The sequence below is a fragment of the Hetaerina americana genome, unplaced genomic scaffold (assembly GCF_022747635.1).
Source record: "Hetaerina americana unplaced genomic scaffold, ioHetAmer1.1.p SCAF_1, whole genome shotgun sequence".
Taxonomy (NCBI): Eukaryota; Metazoa; Arthropoda; class Insecta; order Odonata; family Calopterygidae; genus Hetaerina; species Hetaerina americana.
In genome coordinates, this window is record NW_027286069.1 from 43415781 (window position 1) to 43441655 (window position 25875).

Genomic DNA, 25875 nt, shown 5'->3' on the forward strand with positions numbered 1-25875 from the left:
ACGGTACGCGAGACTGCATATGACTACGAACACGAAACACTCGATTTCGGACTTCAGACCTAAAGAATGTAGATAATAAAAACAGTTACTTTGATAGACCACGCGTTTCCATATTTCGACAGAAACTCCCATTTATATGCTTATCTGGTCGAGGTCTTTGGCTCGGCTTCCTTGATTTTGAATAGGAGAGCATCAGTCTGTGGACTTCATACCAGAACGCAGAAAGGTAAACACCAGCTAGCTCATGCGTTTCCATGCTTTGAAATAAACTTAAACGCATGAGGTTATCAGTACGTGACTCGTCAAAAGTCTTAAGCTCGCGATTCTTTTTTGTGCTGGTACAAGTCGGCTGAGTAGCTGAAAGTGTCCCAAGATTGCCCACAAGATTGGTAGGCATATTTTACAAGTAATGCTGCAAGTTGCAAGTGCAAGTTGCTTCCCACCTGGAATAAGCAGTTCTCGAAAATTGAGGTCCCTTACTCTTTCACGAGAGCTGATAGGGTTTATGTGCTCTTAAACATTGGATTTATGTGCTAAAAACTACCGTCATGGAGTCTCTTCATACCCAACATGTAAATACGAGCTAGATATTTGTAGAGGTACAATCCGACTCCGCAATATTTTGAGTCATGACTCCTATATTACTTGCTGAACACTGGTTTCGGGTGAATACTATCGATGATCATGTCTTTTAGAGTCCCTTTTTCGCTGTAATGCACTCGTGGACGATTCACATGATGCAGTACAAGGCGTTGAGTAATGTCGGAACAGTGAATATATTCGTAACAGTTAAGTTGATCTTTCAGACAGCTCATAAATCCAGATTCTGCCGTTGGTGGGAATTTCTCCTTCATGCTTTCATATCCTCCACTGATTCGTATATCATTCAACATCTCTCGATTATAAAAAAGACTGTGATTCATATAATCGAATTGAAGGCATGTCTTCATGATTATTGGGAATATTCCTATTATCGGGAACTTTTGCCAAATATAAGAAACTTTTCTAATCCTTTATACATTTCCTACTTTCTTCAGTGATTGTGTTCTTTTGTACTGGTGGCATTCCGCAACTAGCAATCTATACAAAAACCTCAAGCTTCTAACTGGCACAGTCATCACCCATACATATACCCATATACAGGTACATTTACATATACCCACTTCTACGACACAAATTGAACGAAAGCGGGACTGACAAAATACAGAGCAGGAGGGTACTGAAGGCGATGCAAATATAGAAGATAATGAGACATATGACAGCCCTATTGAGATTGTTGCATTACCATCAGGAAGGATCGAGAGCGTGTTTAAATAGAAACAAGCACTAAATGCATGATACAATATATGTGTGGACATTCAAAGAACTCAACTATAGCGACAAGTAGCTCATGAGAAGTGATGTCAAATGTTTTTTTAGCCTGATGCCTGATGATATATTAAAAATACTATTCACCATCACTTCTCATCATTTGGCTTCTTGTCGTTGCGATTAGTGTGACTAAATTCCGTTTTCTTAACGGGATTCTTTCTGTTTTATCTTTTTGAATCTTACGTTAAACTTTATTTTTACTTAATTATGATCTGCATCCGCTCCCGGGAAACTGCTAGTCAATCATGTTGTTCCAAAATCTCTGCCTTAACATAATATCGATCACTGAGATCTTTCTGAATTCTCGAGCACTTTCCATGTATCCCTGTTTTGATGGGTAAACCAAGTATTGGTGATGATTAAACCGTCTCCTGCTAAATACTATTGATTTCTTCACGCGTTCCTTCTTTATTCCTAAACCGTAGTCCCCTACCTCACTGCTATTTCTCCTTTCGCCTACCGTCTTGTTCCAATTCCCCATCACTATCAAATGTTTCCTTCTAGGAACACCCACAATGATTTTCTCTAATTGATCGTATACCTTGTCGACTTTTCCTTCTTATGATTACTTGGTAGCATACACCCCGAACAATGACCAAGTTAATTTGCTCAATTCTACTTCTACTAGTAATATTCAATCACTCGCAAGGTCTATGTTTTCTATACCTCTTCCTGCATTTTGTTAAGTACATATCACTCCTCGCTGGCTCTCTTCCCCTCCGCTGCATATTACTTGACAACTATCGCTCCAGTTATTCCCGTCATTCTTCCATCTCTCCTCGTACAGGCTTATAATATCTATATTTCATTTCACCATCTCGTGCTTTATATTTTCTCATCTCCCTGCCGTCAACATGGTCCTATTATGCTAGCAATGAATAAGATTTATTTTTATATTAAGATGTTAGCAAGCGCTTTTTCCAATGTCTTATTGATAGTCACCAGTTGTTCAGAAATGCCCGCATCCAACTTCTTGGAGCTATCGAATGAGCCACTTCCAAGGATTATTTTCCCTTTCTGTTGTACGTTACTCTGATGGATGAATGGAGCCGGGAATAACACGTTTTTATTCATCTTACCTTGATATCATGGCAATACCAAGTTTTCGTGTTTGAACTGTAAAGGAAACAGCGAGACAAGACGAAGTGGACATTCATTCAGACATAAGTTCATTCAGGACATGGAGTACATTCAGATGTACGTGGAGAGAATAGAAGAAGGAAGCTGACGCACACTTCCCCTGGTCACGTGAAATCCCGCGCTGGTTGATGTGAGTCTCCCACATCAATGGAGCGATGGTAGCATCTCACATTGCGTCTCGTATAGTTTCTCCATGGAAGATCGTCAGAAAGGAAGAAGGATAAGTGGGTATTCACTCGCCTGTGGCTCTTTTAGGACTCCTTCACCCAAAACTCTGAATGACCCTAGGCAGTCTAAGGTCAATCGAAGGAGTATATGAAGCAATAATTATTAAAACCAAATGTCGTGCCACGTATCCCCGCCTCCATAAAAAAAAGGAGAAGAAAAGATACTACCCCCTCACAGGGGCTTGATAACAAAATATTCTCGGGTGAAGTTACGGGCATTTACGTCTTTAGATATAACTCCGGTAGCTATTACAATATTAGCTACCCAAGGTATATCTAAAGACAATCATTCAAATAGTTATAAGGGTACTTTAAATGATGCTGGACCACTAGGACTCAGGTTCGATTCTTTTATATGGATTGTAACAATAAAATGAACAACATGGAGTGAAGGAATAAGAATAATTCTATTGTAATCATCAAATCATCAGTGTAACAGTAATTAAGAATTGCCTTCATATTTAAAAAGAATTTAATTAGGTATAATGTAAGTTTAATCATTTTACAAAATTAGCATCATCCGAAGATTATATAAAACAAAACCTGTTGTGTAAAATCAAATTCCATTTGGAAACCCGAAATCAGTTGTTCATTACGATGAATACATTCCTTATATCTACACCTCAAAATATCAATTTAAACGTTCAAGTAATTGCAACTTCGTGCATTTTATGAAGTACATATCTGATATTACAGGTGAAGCATCTATTTAAGCTCCGCAGGAGGAGATGTGGGGATTCCTTTCAAAATTTGAACGAGGAAAGAATAATAACTGACATTGCTCGATCACAAGGAGTAGGTACTCAAACTCTGAAGTTTCTCAAAACCATCCAAGTGGCACATGCTTCCTCCAAAAACAGTGGTCAGTGACGTTAAAAACACAGTTTATACTACCACTTCTTCGTCTCCCTAGTATTCATAGGCTACTATCTCCGGATCTTCAAATATTTTTTCCTCACGAAATAAAAAAGATCGTAGCTCAAAGTAACTTTAAGTGGCTCTAAAGTAAAATAAGTTTAAGTAACTTGAAGATATCCAAAATATTTACTTTCTCTAATGATAACGCATCGAAATACGTGTAGGACCCCCTGTAAATGCATTTAAATTTTATGCCCGACTTATTAAGTTTTTACATTCCTTACGCACCACACAAATTAAGTCGTAAGTGATTCAGTAGATTCGCAATCAAAAGTGAGCCCATTTATTTGGATTATTATTTTTTCGAAATTATTACTTTAACAATTACGGTTAGAGTGAAAACAAGTGGAAAGCTGTTTTTAAAATTAAAATTACCGTAAGATTAATGGTAAATGGCATTGCTAATTCTCAAGATGAGAGAACTGATCGTTTTGCCAATTGTGGAAGAAAAAGTTGATGGGAATCGAAAAAATTACTAATATATAAATTTACATTTAAAAATATATTTAAAAACTTTCAACCGGTGGATGATGTTTCGGTCAAATGATTCGAACATAAGTTCAATTTTAGCCATTACTTGCAAGCATTTAAGAGACGGACGCAGAGACCTTCACTTTCTATAGACTTACTAATCATTATATTCACTGCAAGGTGTGGATGAGATGGCTGTCATTGCGAGGTGTGTCGATCAGGTGGACGATTGATGCAATGTCACAATTAGCTTGAAAGCAAGAAGAAAAAGGAGAACTTATTCGATACTAATATTTTTGTACTTGGCAAAAAAAACTCGAATAGATTCAGATGGGAGCCTATTCTACTCACGTTCCAGACGGCAGGATTCCCGATTATAATTGCTAGTTTAACTCTTTAGTGAGCAAGGAACTGAAACTTAACTGTTAATTTTCATGAATGACCTGCCTACAAAATGAAAGAGATTCATAAGTGAACTTCTTCCTCAGTCACCATGAGTGTTTGTAGAGGGTCATTTTTCGGAACACTGAAATCTAGGGCAGCTCGGCGGGAAGCAATGTAAGTTTCCGCGGCGTTTAACCGGCAACACTAACGGTGAATAGAACGCAGCCTTATTATCTTTACATAATCCGATTCGTTAGACTGTGTGTGCATGTTTTGGATGCGAAGCGGTGGACTAGTGTGATTGGAGCAATACAATACAATATCTGATTGAAAAGCGACCAGCGATTTACAGGGATTAGACCCAAATATTTATATCAATTGACGAAATTTAGTGCTATGTAAACAATTTGAAATATCACTACCCAACGCACCATATGCTTATTTTCCGGCCGGGGCGGGATTGTGTCATTTAATTATTTCAGATAATAGAGTAATCTGTAAAACTGATAACATTACATCCGGTGAGATAACTGAGCAAAGTGGAGAGTGTGGAATTGGAAGTGATTTAACATATACGAAACAATAAATTCAAATTTAAGGACCTTATCACTTTGCTATCACCAAACATGTAACATTGACAGAGATATGCTACAGCCAACGTTTCTCAGTCAGTTCAAAATGGTTTTTGTTACACTGGATACTCCATAACATAGTATACTATACTAGACAACTATTCTGAAAGCAATTCAGTTTATTGGAAATTGAATATTTTCTTCATTGAAAAAGGCAGGTTTTACATTTATTTTGATAGGACCAAGATTTAGTAGTGAAAACAGGTGGGAGTAGGAGACAGAAGATCGAGAAACTGCTGCTGTCACCCGCACTCTAACCCGCGCTTCCTTTTTTTAGAGAACTTATCATTTTGATTTTTTTCTTTAGCGTCAATGGTTATGCATGACGAAAGAAAAGGCAGGCCTTCAGTCTTAAACTTCATTTGGGCGACTTCCGTCAAGGAGTTGATCCTCCGGAGCCACTACATTCCAGCTATTCCTACCACGAACGCTACGAGTTCCGTTAGTGTGCCCATCTTTTGTTAAGTGCTTGGTTTACGGGTTAATATAATTTGCTTGCGTCACGAATTTCAACCTCTCCTAATCCAGCTGATATAGTTGCTACCACGCCCGTCCTCTGGTGACCCATTGACATAATCAAGTCTAAGCGGCGTCTCAAGGCCCACATACGAGTATTTTTGAATTCTAATTCCTTACTTGGCGCTAATAATTGAATGTTGGCCTTTTTAATTGTTTCCGTTTCATAAAAAATTCAAATAATGCAAGAATTGCTTATTTAAAAGTTAAAAATATTTATATTTCTTTCACACGGCAAGAGTTCCAAAACCGTTATTAAATTTAATGAAAAAAATAGGATCTCTTGCAGCAACTTCCTATTTTTATATAGCACATTGATTCAATAAATGATTCGTCGAAGCAGATAAAATAATAATGCATAGCATATATAGATAAAAATATCAATTCACTTTCATTTTTGACGCAATAAAATTAAACTTTAAAAATGAAAGGAGTTTCTACCGCCGTCGTTGATATTTCCAAAGGATAGAGCCATAAGTCAAACCATGAATATGATTTATGTAATTTCAAAGCAGCGTGGTGCCTAATCATGTTTACCCTAGAATCTAAAATTCCACAGGGAGACTAATTAGATTGGCATATGGCTCATGCTTCCAGAGAATCAGGATTGTAATCAAACATGGTCCTTCTGTACAAGGCTAGGTACTCAGTACGATTAAACCTTGGCATCTTATTCAATTATTTCTTTTGCACTTTGAAATTCGGAGGAGTCTCTTTTAGCTGGTCATCAGTTTTTTGTTAATGAATTATTAAATACCATTCTACGCCTATGCTCAAGGTGAGACTCGCAACCGCGACCTTTGGGTTTTTTTGGCGTTAGTGCGTAGTCATTGATCTGCGGTTTGGTGAGAATTTGATGCGCAGGATTGAAATTAAATAAACATATTAATTTCCTATGTGACATAAAATGTTATTTGAAATACATGGAACAACTTGTTTCCAGAGGCTTGTTCACATTTCTGACAAAGAATAACGCAAACAACATTCTAAATCATACCGACGAAATTTAGGCAAAATATAAGAGAGTTAATGGATGAATTGTCATCGGGAGGTTCTGTGTAATCAGCCCACGAGGACTTGTAAATATACTTGTAACTTTCAGGAACGGACTACAGGTGTAGTGGAGTGGGGACGGGACGGGTTGGTAAGTGAGGGAGGGGACAGTGAGAAATCAATCGTCTGTCGTGCCCAACACTCACTCAAAATAAAAATCCCTGCAGGCGCTGCTCACTATCAAAAAGTCTTAATTTTTGAAGCTTGACGGTATCAGGATAAGTTTAAACTAGTCGGTGCCCTCATGAATGTCCAATCCCAAGCATGCCGTAGGGGGCTCGAATGTTTGGGGGGGGGGGGAATGCTTCTTGAAAACGAACGTGGATTAATCTATACGGATGTGAGGTATGAATAAAATCAACCAAGATAAGTATTTTGGTTTCAGGTTTCAATTCGCCGAAGGTTTATTCATTTGATTTTCAATAAAATTATCGGATATTATAGCATGTAGTAAGTGATGAGGACGTTTTGCGGAGGGTTAGTGCAGATGGAATCTTAGATATTAAGTCGGAAAGAAATTATAATAGAAGGAGGGGTAATCTCATCGTGGAAGGGACACGCGAAGGAATATATTGGAATGCATTCACCGTATTAAATTCATAAACCTAGCTTGACATGGAATTTACGTGAAGAGAATAGGCAATGAAGTGGATCGCTCTAATCAGAATTAACCAGAATTTGGATTTTTGATGACGTGGTTTTTGATTTTAAAACTCCTTTGACATAATCTCCCTCCTATTTAAAAAAAGGGGAATTCCACGGTTTAATTATTCTTATAAAAACTGATCGCAGGAACCTTTCAGCAATTATTCGCGAGGAGCTTCCCATTAAAAATAATATAGGAGACGAGGTGTGATCACTAGCACAATGGGATTTCGATTGCATTACGGCCTGGGCCTCGTTTTGAGCCATTGCGGGTGTGGTTTTCGGTAACCCAAGAACCCCTCGTTGTTGCATCTATGTCAAGAGGTCAATGCATGCGACTGCACCACTCTGGCCTTCGTTACGGAGGTCAAGTGCTGTGATCACGTTGAGAATTTGAAAGCAGTGGGATAACTTCGTCGCCGCCACAACTTTTATTTCTTTCATTCCTCTCTCGGCTTTCTCTTCCCCTTCAAACAGGCATTCAAGGCAATTTGATAAAAACTTGAGTGCATCGATACGATCTTTAAATCAATGTCACAATGATACACTCCGTCAGTCTTTAGCAACTTTATCCGTACGTTTAGCAAGTTTTCCTCGATTGCCTTCTCCTGTGGGTTTTTTTCTCGAAAGGATTTCATGCGAGGATAACTGCCGTAATCCTAAATGGTTCCAAAATATGTTACGGTGATCAAAATATGAATATATTTGATTGAAAATGGATCTACACTTGGACAGTGTTTAATGACTATTTCATGCAAATGCAATATAATATTTATAAATATGCTAGCTATTCACACAAATCTGTCAAAAGGGGATTCGTGGTAGAATAGAATAGGAAGTTTCGACTATTAAATAAAGACCAATCTGCCCTTCTTATGTTTTATAAGTAAGTAACAATTGGTAGTTTTAAAAACTCTGAAGTACTGAATTAAAAATATGGGATTGAGAGTATTACTCCTAGGTCACCGGTCCACAGCACGTAGAAAATCTATCTGCTATGACGAAGCTTATTCTGGAGATTAAATGACTCCGTGGCCGACGGACAGTTATAAGACCAGTCAGTGAAAGTAGGACGCTAGTAAGCTTCTGGATGCCAAGGAGAAAATATTATTTTGGGCTTTAGGGAAAGTAGTGAAAGTGTTTTTTTGAGTGCGAGAGAATTCAGTTGACGAAGGCTTACGTTAAAATGTTTTGCTCTTGATAAGTCAAATATTTGTTTCGATCATAGCTGAAAGAAATATGAGTTGTATCGCATCGATTATGATTTCATGCTCACTGAATGTGAAATTAGATTGATACGATTCAGATATATTAATTTCCAATTTGACAATCGGAGTTTTTTTCGTCATTGTTAATATTAGCAACTGAGCAAAGGAAATGTTTCAATTAAATATAAGGCCTTTATATCTCCGCTCTAAATTCCAATATATTACTCGAGTGAAATTCTGTGTAATCATTTATTGCATCGTTAGCTAGGTTTTCCATTTGGTATAATGCCCTCATTGCCACTAATCGGACAGAAATTACATAGGCGATGCTACAAACTTTCATTTGACGCTTTTAATCCTTTCAGGGGAATAATATCATCTTTTTTTCACAGGGTAGTGGAGAAATGTCCCAAGTATGGGATAGGAAATTCCCATTGATTGTTAACAGTTAGATATTGTTCACATCTATTCGCACTTATGCCTTGTTGGTACAGGTTATTCCAAGAAATCATTTTATTATTCCTCTTCCTATATTTTGCCAATTGTGAGCGACACCCATGACCATTATGCGGGAAATAGGCCACCTTGGCTCGTATAGCAAACTATATATTAAATAGAACTTGGTGGGGTGCTATAAAAATCTAATTTTTTTAAAGATATTTTAATTTTTCCTTACGTTAATGCTGATACGTGGCTTTATAGTGGACTAAATTGATATACCTTCGCGAGGTTAACGTATCTAAACATCATGCTAGTTCCAATGTAAGGTCAAATCCTCGAGCAGATAATCTACAAAAAATATCAATCATTAGAAGAATTGAAAAACTTTGTGTATTTCATGCGTAGAATTGCCGAATTCCTTGTTTTCAGCGAAGTATATGCCCAAGGATAACATCTGTCCATTTACTATGCTAAAATAAGATATTGTCCATCATCATAGCTAATATTTATGAATTTTAATATCCAAATCACAGAAAGACTTCAAGGCATTCTGGGGTATCATCGCAGTATTTACCACACATTATTAAGGAAATGCTGTTTTCTTCTCCTCAGGGCGTAAAAGATACACCACAAATTTCTATTTGGACGTAATGTGCCAAATTTCAACTTCCTGAGTATTTTGCGAGGATAAACATTTTTGGATTCACGTTCATTCATACTTGCTCTCACATAAGGGTAGCATCGGCTCCGAAACATTTCGTCGCTTGAAATAATATTACTTAAGATTATTAATTAAGTTTCTCATAATTCCTTAAGGTCGCAGGAAAGTCCTATACCTGGAGACACCATTCCTAATTCCTGCAGTAGTATAGTTATTGTTCGTATAACAAGAGAGACTTATAATGGAATTAATTGCACAGCAAGTACAGCCAGTTTGAAAAGAGAATATCTTACACCGTTCGAGAAAATGATAGTTTCATTGCCAATGACTATAACATTGCACATGTTTTCGCTAAGATCCTATATTTTAAACTAATATTTAATAAAAAATCACTTAATAGTTGCTGCTCATTTCAATTGATCATAAATTCTCGTGGCTCATGAGAAAACTTTAGGTTGGTGGTAGGATATTGAAAATAGAGGGTACTTTCGAATAGATATGACAGAAACTTATTGTTACTAAGGGCAATTCTTCTTAGAATAGGAGGCGAATTACTAACTTAAATGGAAAATTTCAAAGACCAATGCCAGTCAACCTTTTCATACTTCTTATAAAATATTTCACAACTCTGATCGATTTGAATTTTTGAATTTTAAATTTTAGAATTGGAAGGATGCACAGATTTGGGTGCGATCATGTTAAGCGAAGGATTAACGAAGTGCACTGAATGGTTTTTAGAGAATTAATTCGCTAGTAGAGTAAATATTAGAGTCACACTGTTTCAAGAGATCATTTGAAACGCTGGGTTGGAATGGTGGCAGTATTTGGAAGCCTTATATCCTAACACTTTCTTTCCGGAGTAGATACACGGAAACAAGATTAAAGTTGCTGGATATACAACCACAGTTCGATGCAGGGAATTACTGAAAAAAGATACTGAAATCATTGCGTTTTGCATCAACATATTTTAAGATATCACAGTGCCAGAACAACGTTACCCTAGATTAATATTTTATAATTTCATCTGGAAGAAATAAAAGCTCTGAAATGTCAACAGTCAAATTTAACAGAATCTAATTTGATATAATTGCTAAAAAAAAGAGATTATGGAGTGTTCCTACAGATAAATTCCGATAGCGTGTTTGTTCTTAAAAATATAATAATTTTGGATAACACTTTGGTACATTGAGGATTTTTCCGTCATTCTAGCACAAAATAAAAATAATGCCCAAAGTATGGCGTATCACGTTGCTGATTATTATTAGGATACATTCAGAGTAGAGAGGATCACTGAAGAGATAATCGGAAGTATGTAAAGGAAAGATAATGTTTGAAAATCGTGTTAGAGGAGAGGGCTGAGACAAATATCTCCTAGGATTGACGACACTTATCTCGAAAAAATAGCATCTCAATCCGAAGGTACGTAGATGTGAGTAAAAAAAGCAAATATAATTGCAATAATCCCGAATCAGATGTTAATCAGTAACCAAATCATAATTTATAACTTATAGCCTATCCCATAAAATAGAAATTCGAGACCGAAGAGGAGGACCCGGCAAAAGAACCCGAGTCGATCAATTGGAAGCTCGCCTGTAAGAGCACACACCCTCCTTGACTCCCCTTCCATGTCCTCCCGTTGCTCCCAGACCTCCCCACCATGCCCTCCCTCTACTCTGTCCAGTACTCCGGGAACGCTCCCGCCTCGCCTTTACCTAGTTCCCTCTTGCCTCGGCAGGTGTCTCGCCGGTAACCCGAGCGCCCCCAACTGGGGCGCCGGCGCTTCCTATATTTTCCGCCGTGGTGGCGCGCAGTGCGCCCCGAGATGCTGCGCCCTCCGGACGAGTTTCTCGCCGCCGCGAACGGCGGCTCCCCCCCCGATCCTCCCTCCTCCTCCTTCTACCACTTAAGCCGCCTGAGCGGCAGCGTCCCCTTGCGCCTCGAGGCCGTGGGTCGGATGGAGGAACGGGGGAGCGGCTGGCTCCAGAGGCTGCAGAGGAAGGGAAGATCCGCGGGCGGTGAGGGGGCGCTCTTGGCTCACGCACAGAGGGAAGCCAGGGCTCGGAGGGACGCTGTAGCAACCCCACCGTCCGGGAGGAGGGCCCGGAAGGTCACTTTTCAGGAGTCCGAGGAGGGGGAGCCTGGGGGCACCAACAAGTCGTCCGCGGCGGCGAATCCCGGGCAAGCGGCCGCAGCCGGCGGCGGAGGTGGCCTCTGGGTCGGCAGCCGGGGAGGCCGGTGGCCGGACAAGAGGAGGGAAGAGGCGAGGATCGTGGAGAGCCTGAGGAAGAGGGTGGAGGCGTGTCAGGTGTTCCGGGCGGCGATGGCCGGGATCCAGCTGCCGCCGCCGCCGCCACCGCCTTCCGCCGCTGGAGACTCCCTGGAGGTGGCCTCGTCGTCGGAGTCCGCTTCGCCCGTGGACGACCGGCCCAGGCTGCTGCAGAAGGTAAGGGCAAGAAGGCACTCGCAGCCACGCGCGGTGACCCCAGCCGTTCATTCGCCCGAGGGGGTCGCGGCGTTCGATCTCCTCGACTCGAGGTCCATCCCATCAACGTACCGTCTTCAGTCCCCTTCAATAACATTTCGGGGAGTGAAATGGAGGGAAGCGGGAGAGAACGACGTAATCATTAGGCTCGCAGAGTGCTCCCACCTCTTCCAAGAGCAGTTAAATGATGACATCGGGTCGTTCAGGAGCATTTCTTGCCTCATCTGCCCTTCAAACAAGCACTAGAATATTTTCTTAATGAATTAAAAATGTTGTATTTGGAAGCTTCCTTACGGCCGAGTGTCTTCATTCAGAAACAGGTGGAGGTGCATCTCTCAGTGGAAATGGATTGACGGCGGCGTGTGCGCTACCTGGGACAGGTACCAAACGGCAATCCAGTGCAATCTACTTACTTCTGCTCATGTTTAGTGTCAGGTACTGATAAGTGATCATTCAGGGCAAGTTGTTGCACGGGATACCCTAAATAGGTTCATTAGTTCGGTGCGCGTGGCGGAACATCAAGGTTCACGCTTCTCGAAAACATACTTTTTAATTATAGATGGGGCGATGTCATGTAGTAGTTAACGTGCGGATATTTATGAGCTATATTTCATCGAGAAGTTGCCTTTTTATGTGCCATTTGTTTTAATATAAATTAGCAACTTTTGACTAGAAAGTGGGGGCTATGTAAATAAAACATTCCCATAAAGCAAAATCTGTAGTCAGGCTAGTTAGCTGAAAAATATTGACTTCTACGCACATGCGTTAGAGAATGCTACTTTGTCCTTCGAAAGTCTATGCCATGCGTTATAAAAATATTCGCATGCATATGAGTAGTGTTTTCCGTGGTTTTAATCATAAATAAATTAAAAACCCCGTAAAGATTAGTATTTCACCGTAGAAAATGACAAAATTCAAACCTATGATAACCTGATACAAATATTAGACAATCTTGACAGAAAAAGTATGAAAATTGAGGTTTTTCACATCACGATAGTCCACTGTAATCATGGAACTATTGCCGTGACGTCGGAGGTGAATCGAAATAAACGCGAACAAATTTAGTACTGAAATGAAGTAACAACACCTTTTGACAAATCGGGTTTACGTACACTAATATTCGTTACCTATGAATATTAGGGGTTGAAAAATGACTTGAAATGAACAAAATAATGGAGATGAAGGGAAGTGATGGAAAAACGAAAGATAGTGTCGTCATAAGCTTCTGATGATAATATGTATTTTAAAATCGTTCGGAAAATTAATGATATATTGTGTCATTTTTTTCACGCCATTTTTCTGACGGCTGTGGGACATAAAAAAGCAAAGAACTTTTTTTTGGGAGATATTGTTGATATGAGGTTATGAAATCATTATATCCTCGAAACTGATGAAATATTAATTAATTATTTGGAAGTATATACTTAAATGGCAAGGTCCTGATGTACCCACGCCGATTTCCAGGGAATAATACTTGGAATACAATTTAATGAATAGAGTAAATACATTCTTTACAGTAAAACATGAATTGACAATGTTTTAAAAACCAAATATCGTATTTCTCCAGATCAACTTAAAAAAAATTAATTACGGCATTAATGTTTCCAAAAAAATAAAAAATATAGATACTTGAGTCGAAATATTTTTGCATTAAACATTTTTTTATGGCTGAGTGTGTCTTTATAAGGATTAACAAAATGCACTAATCTAACAAAATACAAATCATCGCACCCCATTGCAACATACCCGATTGATTTATGATATTTTTAAATTCTTGTTTGTTTCAGCCAGTTTTAAATGGTTACCTTATTAAATTATCGACTATTAATTATAAACGATGAAATATTTCCGCGTTTAAACATAGGGAATAAGGAAATGCCGAAACTTGATTCCCTTTATTGTTTACATTTGCCTGAAAAATCTTGCCTCTGTGACCCATATTTTAAAGGCAGAGCTACGGTGACCTTTTGAGGAAGACGAACATTTTACGTACCTACAAGAGATTAAGAGCAGGCGAGAATTAAAATCCATATATTTCTTCCAAGCAATTAATTGTTTTTAAAACGTTTTAAGTCGGCTTGTTCTTGTCAATTACTTTGGGGTTGACTGCATACAAAGGTCAATAATTCCTTGCGCATAAATAGCACGAATGAATTACTATTAGCTCCCAATGCAATTACAGACATAATTAAAATTGGAACCATAAATGTGAATATATTCAGAAGGAAATATTTTTTGAAAACATGTGATAGTAGGCCGATGAAGGCATTTGGTTTTAAACTAATCATTAAAGAAGAACGTATGAGAGACGAGGAAATAGCGAACATAGGAATAGTGAAATAGAACCGCGAGGGAACTAAGAACAAGAGTTGAAAACAGGAGAATCGAATATTTTTACCAAACGCACACCGGAAAATCAGTATGAACTGCTTCTCAAAATACTTTCAATATTTGAATTAATATTCCTCTCCTTATACTGTAATTCCTCCATAAGCGAAGGAAGTTTAAGCGCAAAGGTAACATCGGGTTCGAGATGAGAATCAAACAGGAAAGTATAAAAAATGACTAGGAATATTCTCCGAACTCCAATGGGTCGCAGGGTCAGTGCTGTTCTCTCAGGCACGCACTCGATTACTTTGAATGAATGACAATGTTTCGTTTCGTACAGTTGGCTTCGTGAAATGGCGTTGTTGGAAAAAATTACAGTGAGAAAAAAACCCGAGAGTAACATTTTATTAATGTTTAGCTATGGAATTCATTAGAGGTCGTGAAATCAATATCAAAACGAGCTATATGTTTAACAATATTATGGTTGTACTTATAAATTCCTTCAACAAAAATGTTGAACAAAACCGGATACAAGACCAACTACGTTCTAATGATGGACAGGCTTCGATACATTGTCTGCTGGAGTTGACAGGTAATTTTACGGCTGGATGTGGCGGGGGATAACACAATTTTATTCGGCCGGGATCAGTCGGGAGTTCAGTGCGTTAGAAGTGGAGCAAGAAGTTCATATTTTTGGATTTCCTTTTTTAGTTGCCACAATGTATAAAGAGTAGTACCTTAAATAATGATATCCTACTTTAGTTTTTGTGATTTTTCTTTATTTTTTTGCTGTTGTTTATTGAACGGAGTTTTTGTTTGCTTTAGCGTTCGCACAATTAGCGTTACCAAGGGTGACGGTTGTCATGCTCTTTATAAGGGTAGAATTATCTTGACGCCGAGTTCTTTTCCATTATGTATTGTTCTTCCCTTTATTTCTCTCTTCATATCAATTATAATAAAATCAATGACATGGCTACCGGACTCGATCTTCTGGAATTAATACCAAAGTGGCGATTACGATTTAAGTACATTTCTTATTTAACTTGATGCAAGAAAAGTGAGATTCATTCAATGGATGAATAAATATTCACACAAAAATGAAAGTTTTTAACGCAGGAGAATTTATTTACTATTGATTCAGGAATAGTGAACTTTCACATAATACACATCCGTGGAATTTAACCGTGACCATGGCAAACGTAGGTAGTTTTTTAAAAAAGGTTATTTGAATTTGAATATATTTACCATTATAATTCCTGTCTTTATATATAAATTAAGTCGTACGATCATTTATAAATGAAGAGAAGCAGTAGATAGTAGGCTGTAGATAGTAAAATGCGCCTATTTAATGTTTTAATTAAAACTATTAACGGAATTAATGAACAGCAAAGATTTTAGAATATTTTCATTTTATATTGTAGCTATACCGACACGAAACGAGGAAAAAGTTGCGGGAAGAAACAAATAGAGATATAAAGAAAAAAATGAAAGTTTTGATATTGAACATAGTTGTTCATGGTGCCGAAATTGATCATTGAGGTAAAAGGATGTAGGGATGGATTGGAGGTGATTGAGAATTGGATGTATAAAAGAATAGAAATATTTTAATGGAAGGAAAAAAAGGATTGCTCTGAAGTCTTCAAAGAAGCCAGGAAATGGGAAAGCAGGAAATATTGCGAGTCGATGATATGTTGAAGAGAAGGGGAGAATTTTGGAAAGTGAGTTTGAGGGAAGAAAAGAATGGGCATTTTGAGCTCTGTAAAGGTAAAAACTATGTAAAAGTGAGTAATGGAGCATTTAAATATTGAGTGTGAGGATATCGTATGGAGCAGAATTAGAGAGCGAGAGAGATTAGAAATATAACAACGCTAAATCTCTAGGCCCATCTAAAACCTACCGGACTGCAAGTCTGCTTTTCATAATCATAAGCTTTGCCAAAGGACAGTGTATGTATTTTTCATTTGTGTGGCCACGATATTGATTACTTATCGTGAGCATAGAAACACTTATTTTAGTTGGTTCCGACGAAGAGAATTTGGAATAAGATTAGAGATAATGGCAGTAGACAGAGAAATGGCGGAAAATAAAGACCGTTCTCGAATATACTCTGAAGCTAGATTGAGGCGTATAAAAAGTAATCGATTTGCGGTTGGGGGTACATTTTCAGCGTCACACGGCATTTCATTGATACAGACAGCGCAACAACTTGCTCCTAAAAACCGCAGCACAGCCGAAAAATTAGTGATAACGCAAGAAAATCAAGATTCGGACTCTACTTTATATTTTTCCAAATATTGGGTTATAAAGGTTTGATGATACAATAATTAGGTCATTAAATAATATAAAACTACATAATAAGTCAATTCTTTGTCACAGAATTTCAGAACTTTCAATATTTCTGAACTCAGTGATGATGAAAATTTATTTTCAATCCATAAAATACCCTCACTATGAACCAACGGGAAATAATTGTCTGACAATGGAGCCATCTCTTGTCTAATTTAAGGAATTTGACCATGCTAAAAAAAGATGTATTCATGCATGAAAAAAGAATTGCATGAACCAATTGTTTTTCGTCGACCTGAAAACGTTTCCCACCGTCCGCGAATGAAAAGCAAAAACTCAAACCATTTGACCCTGAACCAATTAGGAAAGTATTTTGTAGAAAATTAGACCCGTAAATAGGAGTAGTTTCAAACAGTATATAATTTTTTAAGCCTAGCATGTCTTTCTAAATAACCTCATTAACTATTAATGAGTTATTAATAAGGAATGAAACACATCCGATTTATATCTAGGCATTCTGATGGAAGTACTTGAAAATTATAGCAGTAATAAAAATTTAGTCTTGTGAAAAAAATTTTAATTGAAAAAATAAGGCCTACTCTATTTCAAAAAATAATGTTGAGAAAATGGGTCAGGGGAAGACACTAAACGTCGTGTACTACGAATGGCACGCCTGTTGCACCGCACCGGTAGCAATTATGGGCTAGAGCGATACTTTACTTAAAGGTAGAGCTGTAGACCTTGGGTTGAATTCTTAATGAATGGGACTTCCTTTGAAGTCTAGAGCTGTAATGGACAAGGCATTATATACTCTTTCTGTGGTTACCCATGTCACTGTGTCGAAGGTTAGAAATCAGAGGGAAGGTAGTTCCAAAAATCATAATATTTGAAGGATTCAGAAGGAAGTAACCCATCGGGACGATCATTTCATGTGATGGCGTCCCTTTGTTGACGGAAATATGAGCTCTACCAGTATTTCTATTACCAAAGAGACAGACGACTTCATGTTCTATAACCGAAATTCTATTGTTGAGAAACTGTGAGACCCGATCCTTTGGTGCGATTGCTGAGTCCAGCAGCAGCGATGTTAACAAGGCCACTGCAAGCGGCGACAAGCGTTGATCTGCCCAAGTGGCAGAGGAGGGGAAATGAGTGAAAACAAGAGGGCCGGAAAGGATGGGAAACGAAATGTGACGCCAGAGAAATGGCTATGAGTAAAGGAAGAATTAATGAGTGATATAGATTATAGGTAATGCACCGAATGAAGGAATAAGCCAGACAAAACTACTTAAATGCCTATCGTAGAATACAATTTTTTATGAAGGAGACGGCCGTGAATTTGTGAGAAACATGAGGTGAAAATAGCAGATTTATGCTAATAGGAACTCTTATTAAGTACAATTTGGGTAGTACAAGAACCCTCGGAGTCATTAATATATGTAGAGTGAAGAAATATAATATTCAATAGTACAGAGTGCGTTCCGGAAGTAATGCAATCAGATTTCCCGCGCCGCTCCTATTGGTTGGAGTGGGATCAATCTACTTGGAGTAGGTGGAAGGGATGCTAAGCTTTGCCGCAAAATCAGTCTTAGTAATCTTCAAGCTGTGTAAGCGGCAGGACGTCAGTTATTGTAAACCTCTGCGCGCCGACCGTGTCACGAAAAAAATTGAATCGAGCAACGTTACGCGATTACTAAGTTTTGTGCTAAACTGAAAAAACCTCTTGAGGAGACTAACAAAATGATTCGTGAGACATATGGGGACTCTTCTCTGTCCTACTCACAAGGTTTGAGGCGTTCAAAGGTCTTTAAGGAGGGCCAGGAAGAGGTCCGACCGACGACGTTCTGGTTCGTCAGTGCGACCAGACGAACAACGCTCTGGGCGGCCGTCAACCAGAAAAACCGACAAAAATGTGGCTCGTGTTCGACAACCGTTGGGCTCTTACCGTCGATTGAGTATCAATATGGTTGCCAATGAACTAAACTTGTCGTCTACTGTTGTGTTTCGGATTGTTACTGAAGATTTATCGATGAGGAATGAGTGCGCTGGTGCCAAAGGTGTTGTCAGACGACCAAAAGACCAACCGAGCGGAAATTTAAAGTGAACTTTTGCAACTTATTGAAAATGAACCTGATTACTTGGACAACGTCATCACTGGTGATGAAACCTGGGTTTTTTAATACGACCCAGAAACAGAACGCCAAAGGTCTTAGTGGCACACCGACCAGTCCCCTAAGCTCAAAAATGCAAGAATGTGCAAATCAAAAGTGAAAACAATGCTCATTGTCTTTTTCGACAGTAAAGGAGTGTCCTATAAGGAATGTGTTCCTCAAGGACCGGCAGTTAACGCGGCCTACTACGTAGGTGTGCTGTAAAGACTCCTAAAAAGGCCATCAGGACGAGAAAAGACATCTCCGCTACCTGGCAACTCCATCACGACATCGCGCCTTGCTACAATGCGCTACAAGTCCGCGAGTTCCTGGCCAAACACCAAGTGCCAACGCTGCCCTACCCCCACATATAGTCCTGACGTCGTCCCAGTAGACTTCTTTTTGTTTCCTCGGGTTAAGGCAGCCCTGAAAGGAACCCATTTTTCGTCCATAGAAGAGATCTAAACAGCCGTGACAAAGACTTTGCGAGAGGCCCGCGAAGGCGCCTTCCAGGGCGCGTAACGGTCAAGGCAGAGTCGCTGGAAAAAAGTGTAGAGGTCCAAGGACAGTACTTTGAAGAATTTTAAGTGTTTGGGCAAATCTGTTCAACAAATTACCTAAAAAAATAATTGCATTACTTTCGGAACACACCTTGTGCGTGAGAGAAGGTAGAGGAAGGAATGCAAGAGAGGTTGAACAAGAAGAACTTGGTCTGTAACGAGCAGAGAATGGAGGGAGAATTTGGATGATAAATCCTCGAGGGTAAGTAAATAGGGCCTACCCATTATGTAAAGTCAGAAATTAATAGAGAATACAGGTAAATGTACGTGTATATTGTTAGGTCGGTATATACATATATGTTTGAATGTTGTAATTCATTAGAATTACACCGCGAGTTGAAAGAAAAACTGGAAGACAGCGCAACAGAGTAATGAGCTTCATTCACAGTGTTCTGACTTTTTATTTAATGGTAGGTTTTTAGGTCCATAACGAATGTTTACTTTAAACTTCCGGAAAAATTTTCTTCCTTTGCCCCAAGGTATTACTTTCTTCACTTCTTCATAACTTCTGTCAGCCTTTAAAAAGTCAACTCTTCAAGAGGCATACTCTTATCCTTTCTCTACGCTACTTACTCGACGTTCTTCCGTCTACCACAGCGTCCAAAATCTCACAACATTTCAATAATTCCTTTCCTTAGTACCTTTCAGCATTTCCTCCTTCCCCTGTATCTATCTTTTTCGTGTTTCCCCAGCAACTTCCTCTCTTCGTACTCCCTGTTTAAATCCTCGGCGTTCGTCTTCCTCCCGGTCTAACTCATTTCTCCATTCTCCGGCACACCCGCATCACAAAAGGCTATAACGTTCCCTTATTATATTATTCTCTTACTTCAAAGGCCAAGACTCACACCCATTAAGTGCAGAGCTCCATTTCGGTTTTTATCAATCTTTTCTTAACTTTTTTACTTAGTGTACTCATCAATTTTCCTCTCGCAAATATCCGTTTTTATTACTCAATTCTTCTCCTAAATCCACTAATACTATTACAATGAAGCAGTCGAACAATTTTTTTCTTCAGCCTAGGCCACGATAACATCAATTTGAAACTGCACTATAATTAAGAGGGGTAGAAAAAGTAGCATTACAAATCCTTTAAATGATAATGCTTGGTTCGATATATTCCATAGATGAAGGCCTCATACCAAAGAACTAGATAAAATACCTTCCCTTTCATTTTACTCTGTTAAGAGTTTCGCCTCTGTCTTGGTATTCATTACACGAGTTGAAAATAGGTTTACATAAAGACTAAATGATTTTATTCCATTTCCTCTCCTGAGTAATTCCCCTCTCATCTTTAATCTTTTTCTTGTAAGCCTCTTCAGCTTTCCTCATTTTTAGCTGCCATCACTTGACTCAATGTGTGGGAAAAATTTAAAAGAGAAACACATAAATTTAAGTTTTACACAGTCTCATATTACGACTAAAAATGAATGGCAACGAAACATAGATTTATATTCTAGCAAACGTGGTGGAAGAACTTGTGCGATCTGATGACTTCTAGGGCCTTGATGGAGGTAGCAATGAAATTTGCGCCTGGTAAGGTCACCCATCCAGATAGGTCGAAGGGAAGGAGCAAGGTGAAAGGTGGTCTGCGCAGCGTGTTTGTTAGTGAGGCGGCTGCAAAGGCGTCTGGCCTCACTGGGTCGGGAGTGATGGGGTCACATTAATAATACTATTGAGGAAGGTAACAGGAAACTACCTCAATTATTTGTCCCAAGACTATTATGATGGACACTATAATCACAATCAGTCCTGGCAACCACAGGACTCGGCCCAAAACGGTCATGTGTCGATCCCGGCAGCGTCAGTGGCAAAATTTTCGCGGCTGCCATCTCACAAAGTCCTTGCAAAATAAAAGTGAGAGAAGAAGGCCATAACAAACGGAAGAAGGGCAGATGAATTAGTTATAATGGGCACTTAATAGGCTAGGGCGATGTTGAGGACAGGAAAATTAGGAATTATAAGTGAGATATAGAGAGAGGGAATACACGTATAATGTTTTAAGGGCTGTGAGATGTGAGATGGAAAGTTGGCGGGGATTACTGGAGCAATATTTAAATAAAACATTGAGTATTATACAGCGGAGGGGAATAGACCAAAGGAGTGGTGTAAACTGAATTTAATAAAAACATGGGAAGAAGTCTAGTCACATGGAGCAAGCGATTGATAGAATATCATTAGTAGAATTAAAAGCTAAACCAACGAACTTAGTTATTTTTCAGGTGTAAAAGCTACCAATCAGCACATGGAGTCGACAAAGTATACGATTGATTAGATGTAATAATCGTGTTCCATGGAGGAAAAAAGTCACGAGTGAGGAAAGGAAACTGGGTACTACAGAAGAAAAATGGAAGTATCAAAAAAGGAAAATCAGAAGGCGCAAACGAGACCATTTGAATACTTAAAAGGAAGAACATGTACCCATGGTATACGGACGAGGTGATTAGAAAGATGGACGAGAGAAAGAATGGAAGAATTCAAACACAGAATTAGATATAAGTATAAAGAGCTAAAACATAAACTGAGGTGCGGAACGAATAGGTCGAAAGAAGCGTGGTGGAAGATGCAGTGTAAGGATATGGATACACAGGCAGGGTGACATTGGTACGCTACACTGGAAGGTGAAAACATTGACGGAAAACTAATAGGGAAAATCCGTGAAAGAAATGAAAGACAAGTTAGGAAAATTATTGATTGAATGAAAACATATTCAAGAGAGTTGGGAAGAATGTGTAGAGAAAATTTATGGCAAAGATCTTAGGCCAACATATTTAGACTTAGAAAGAGTTGTTGTAGATGGGGATAATTTGGGTTTTTATGGTTTAATCGATGGCGAGATGGAAAAAATTAGAGGAATTGAAATAAAAATTGGACTGACGGGGTAAACAACTTTCCAGCGAAACTACTAAAAGGTTTACTAAAACGTGGGAGAAACAGTTCTTATGAAGTAATTTCTAGGGAGGAATTTGGCTGAAAGATTTCGTCAAATCAGATCCTATTCCGAAAGAGGTAAGTAAAGGCAATCATATGTGAGAACTAAAAAACAAAAAGTTAAATTTCGCACGCAGCTTTAGTAGATCTCAGAATTATATATAAAATGACAGAAGGGTAAGTAAATGATTATTTAGTGGATGATCGGTTTGTGTTCAGAGAGGTAAGACACGCGATTTGCCATATCAATAATGAGATCACTAATAGAAAGGAGTGTTGAATACAATTAGGATATACAAATATTTTTTATTTTAATATACTTCCTAGACTCCGAGAAGGCATTTGATAGATAAAATTTGGTAGAATTAATGAATGTATTGCGGAAAATTAGAGTACATTGAAGGATAGGAGACATCCACAACCTGTATATGCCTCAGACTGCTCAGGGGCGAGGAGCAGATGGAGAGTCGGAATGCACTGCGTTAGGAAGTGGGTAAACACGGGGGTGTCCAATATCATCCGTGATTTACTTATTGCATCCAGAGGAAATGGTAAATATAGCCCTGGGAGGATCTTGGGATAGAAATGAAAGTCGTTGGGTATTCATAAAATCAGGTTTGCGGGTGATCAAACTTCATTTAGCCTGTCAGCCTAAGGATTACATTGCATGCATTTAGAAGCACATTATAAGGTCAGTGCGAAAGGTATGGGATGAGAATGAATATAAGTAAAACAATTATTATGCTGCTTTCGAGAAAATGAAAAGCTAAACGAAATATTAAAATAGGAATTCATGAACTAGAGCGGGTGGAACATTTTACGTATCTAGGAAGTGTTCTGGACCAAAATGCTCAATGCAGAGGGGGTATAAGGAGAAGAATTGCGTAACGCAAAGAGGCTTTCACAAGGAGGAAGAAACTAATGACAGGGACGTTGAATAAGGACGTGAAGAAACAGTTCGTCAAAACTTTAACATAGAATGTTGTTTTGTGCTGCGTTGAAACATGATCACTGAATCAAGATGATATAGGTAGAGTGAGGAGGCTTTTGAAATGTGGGCATGAAGAAGGATAGAAAATGTGACATGAACAAGAAGGAAAACAAACCAGAAAGTGCTACGCATAGTGGGGGAGGAGAAGTTGAGAGAAATTGAAGGAGGCAGAGAAAGGTCGATACAGTGAATTTGGATTGGCAATGGGATGTTGAAGACTGATTGAGCGGATAACGCTACGCAAGCGAGGAAGGAGTAGCAATATGATAGGCATACTGGTTCAAATGACGGGAGGAAATAAGTATGCGGAATAGAAGAGGAGCTAATTGCAGTGTCGGATGTCAAATTGTGTTTTTGTAGAAGAGGTAAGTAAATTAATCGTTGCTTCTTGGCATAGGCTGAGTACATCTCAAACTTTACTTAACCGATAAAATAAATAAAACCGTAAAAATAAACTTCTAGTCAAATAAGTGGAAAGAGAGGATTCAGTCTCTGAATTAAAACATTATAAACGCATGGAAGGGAAAAGGATGAAGAGAATGTTTTGATAAAATCCTAACAGATAAAAATTTCATTAAATAGCGCAATTGTTATAATTGAGGACATTTCGAACGAATTAAGAAGAATTTTATAAGCAGAAACAATTATTAGCAGGGATAGTGTAAGTAAACCCAAAAACATCTGGGAATCCTACAAATAGGGAGAAGAATCCTACAAAGAAATACATTATAATCTTCATTTTTGGGCGTGACTGTGACTTCAATGAATCTCCTGCCACAAAACTTTGATGATGCGGTAGTGGCTCTGTTTTAATAGCTCCTGCGCTATTCATTTAGTGCATTCCTCAAAATTAACTTCAATGAGAGAAAGAAAACTCAGATAGAGACAGTGAATACCGTATATGTGCAACGGAAACTTAGAATGCCAAGGAAAAGAACAAGAATAATGTAGATCCTGAGCTTGAAAGAGATTTATGCAATTAAGTTAAAAAGAATATCGGAAAAGATTTTATTGGGGAATAATTGCTTAAATGAATTGTAAAAGACGGGAGAAAGAGATTTTATGGATTTCAGCAGAGGATTTAGGGAATAAAAGAGTTTGTTGGGAGGATTTCGATAGGGGGAAAACCCAGATTCCGAAAAGGAATAAAATAATATAATTTGGAGACTACAGGGATTAATCACGTGTTCAGGAAAGGAAAATATGGATTATGAAGATTATGAGTAACGTGATGAAAAGTGGAGATAATGGGGTTTTAGACGGTGGAATTAGAAAGGGGATGAGATAAACGAGGGATACAATCACAACAAAGGGAACCCTAATAGAAAAGTAGTATGACGATGATAGGACATGGGCACCGAAGATCATTTATAACAAGATTTTCATGTGTTCAAGAATGGCAATAACATTTTAGAGAGAGAGGAGAAAAATATGTAGGAAGTTGGGACATTTTTCTAAACTTTTCAGCGAAGTTAAAAAGAGCACTGGAGAAGAATTTGCAAAATCAGTGTTTACGAAGAGGTTTTTAAAGGAACCCTACTTGAGACGGTAAAGAAAATATTAGTTCAAAATTTCATCAAAAGGCAAGAAAATCAAGAATTTGAACACTTAAGTCTCAGGAATAAAGAAATCATTATTTAATTGGGTAATATTTGCACAGCATTTTCTTCGAGGGTGGATATATATATATATATATATATATATATATATATATATATATATATATATATATATATATACATATATATATATATACCAGTCCAGCTCTACGGCTAGTCAATTGAATAGTCTATCAAGTTAATTAATTGATGATATGAATTGTAACAACTCTGACGTTGATATGGCGGGGATATTAATAATGGTATGTGCTACGGAGAGGGTTTTGCAGCCTCAGGCCTTCATAAGGAAGTGCTTGAGCAGGACTTCCTCACCGTGTGTACATACACATACTTGCATGCACAATTTAGCATGGCATAGCATTATTCAATGGGTCGACGACGCAAGTTTCGAAGATATATCAAGATGAGTACACATAAAGTTTATTCTCACATGAATCCGATAGAACTGCCGATTCGTGCCAAGATTGAGGATTAAAATTAAATCTAACTAAATTCACATTAATGAAATTCAGACGGAAAAAATGGGAAGCTTGATCATACATACGAACTCGAAGGATCGAAATAATCACAGAACACCGCAAGTACCTCGGTATATCTCCCTCGGGGAATGTAAAAGGCCTTTTAAATAGAGAAGTGGACAGCTTTTGGGGTTGAAAGGTGGACTACTTCAATTGAAAATTCCGAAGTACGTATAAAACAAATCAAGCTAGAGCAATAGCCGATAGTTGATATGTTTAAAGACACCTTTTTCGTTATTAGAGTTTACTATGAAGGAATTTACAAAGTTTTACTCGCCATTATAGGTATTCAAAGTTTAAGAAAAAGGTATTTCCATAATAATATATATTCGTCACCCATTGTATA